Raw genomic sequence first — 2,209 nt, 5'->3', positions numbered from 1 at the left:
CTCCTGGTTCAGGGGACCATTTGCATATGAGCCTTTTATTCTATAGGATCTACACTGAGTGGCCAGATTATTGTGCGTCCAGAGATCATCATCATCTGGCCACTCGGTGTATATGCTCTTGCCTGGAATCGAACCCGGGACCCTTCAGTTCTGGGGCTGAACCAGGCCGGCTGGGGCTTCTTCCTTAATCCTTGATCCCTGGGTGCTGGGAGGGTGGAGAGACCCGGATGGGCGAGACGAAGAGCAGGAACCTTCTGGCCCACAGCCTGCTCACCCCCCTGCAGGGAGTGTGATGGGTCGAACTGTGTCCCTTAGAAACACGTGTGTCAGCCCGGCCGGCGTGGCTCCGTGGCTGAGCATCCACCTGTGAACCAGGAGGTCAGGGTTCGATTCCCGGTCAGGGGCACATGCCTGGGTGGCGGGCTCCATCCCCAGTGCGGGGCGTGCAGGAGGCAGCCGATCCGTGATTCTCTCTCATCACTGATGTTTTTTTCTCTCTCTCCCTCTCTCGCTTCCTCTCTGAAATCAATAAAAATGTTATTAAAAAAACAAAACAAAACAAAAGTGTGTCGTATTCCTAACCTCCAGGATTTCAGCGGACACAAGTTCTTCACGGAGGTCATCAGGTTAAAAGGACATCAATATCACTGGTTGTCCTTATGAGAGAGAGAGAGAGAGAGAGAGAGAGAGAGAGAGAGAGGAGTCCCCAGGCAGATGCTGTATCCACTGAGCCAAACTGGCCAGGACAAGGATACTCTTTTTAAATATATATATATAATTTTTATTGATCTTAGGAAGGGAGAGGGAGAGAGAGAGAAACATCCATGATGAGAGAGAATCACGGATCGGCTGCCTCCTGCATGCCCCCCACACTGGGGATGGAGCCCACCACCCCGGGCATGTGCCCTGACCGGGAATCGAACCCTGACCTCCTGGTTCCTAGGTCGGTGCTCAACCACTGAGCCACACTGGCCAGGCGGAAGTATCTTCTTGGCTGAATCCACCAAACCAAAAGGCCCACCCAGGCCAGGAAACCCAGTGGGAGCTGAGGGGGGGTCACCCAAGGCCCCCCACTGGCCCTGAGGGGGGTTGGAGGAGCAGGCGGGCCCATGGGGGAGGCAGGGGAAGGAAGCAGGGACCCCGGTGGTACCGAGCGAGGCCCCACGTCCTGGGTCCAGGCCTTGGAGCCCGCAGGGGGCAGCGGTCCTTGTCGGACCAGCAGCACCGACCGGGAGCCCGGTCCACTCCCCGGAGCCCCGAGATGAGACGGGATCCGACCCAGCCGTGCTCAGCCCGGAGGCAGAAGGAAAGGCCCGGCCGTGACCCCGGTTACGGAGCCGGTTACCCCTGGGGCTCCTGGCGGGGAAGGCCAAGGGGCGGCTGTGCAGGCGGACACACAGCTGGACACACAGCTGGACGGGCTGCCAAACAGGAGGCTCGGGAGGAGGACAAGGCCTGGGACTCGGGGAGAATCGGGGAGGGGACGTTGGTGCTGGCCTCGGAGGCCCCCCTCCCAGCCCGGGCCTGCAGCTCTGCCCCCGCCCCCACTGTCCGGGGAGGGGACCCCACGGAGGGACCGCAGGCCGGGTGAGGAGGGCGGGCGGGGCCTTATCTGCAAAGCGGGGGCCGGCGCCCAGCGGGAGCGCTGCTCTGGGGGACGGAGAGTCCCCTGGTAACGGGGTGCGGGGAGAGGAGTTGGGAGGGGCAGCGGTGTGCGTGTGCATGCGTGTATGTGAACAGGTGTATGCATGTGAGCATGTGCATGCATGTGAACATTGCATACATACACACGTGCACATATGGGATCGTTGCACGTGTGCACGTGCATGGACGTATTGTGCACACATGTCTGCCTGTGTGCACATGCCTGTGAGCATATATCTGCATGCATGTGAACATATGCATGCATGCGAATACAGGAGCACGTGCATGTGTACGTGAGCATTGCATGCGTGTGCACACTGCATGTGAATGTGATCATTGCACATGTGCACGCACATGTGTGCACATAGTGTGATTATTGCATGTGCGTGTGCATGCACATGTGCCTATGATTATGTGCACATGTGTTTGTGTGCACATGCCTGTGAGCATATGTGTATGTGCATGCATGTGTGTGTGTGTGTGTGTGTGTGTAGGGGCTGACCTCTGACCCCTCTGCAGGGTGGAGCCCAGCACTGTCCCCGGCGTGTGGGAAGGGTGCCGGCAG

Source organism: Eptesicus fuscus, chromosome 25, assembly GCF_027574615.1.
Source record: "Eptesicus fuscus isolate TK198812 chromosome 25, DD_ASM_mEF_20220401, whole genome shotgun sequence".
In the NCBI taxonomy this organism is placed as follows: Eukaryota; Metazoa; Chordata; class Mammalia; order Chiroptera; family Vespertilionidae; genus Eptesicus; species Eptesicus fuscus.
This window is presented reverse-complemented; position numbering follows the sequence as displayed.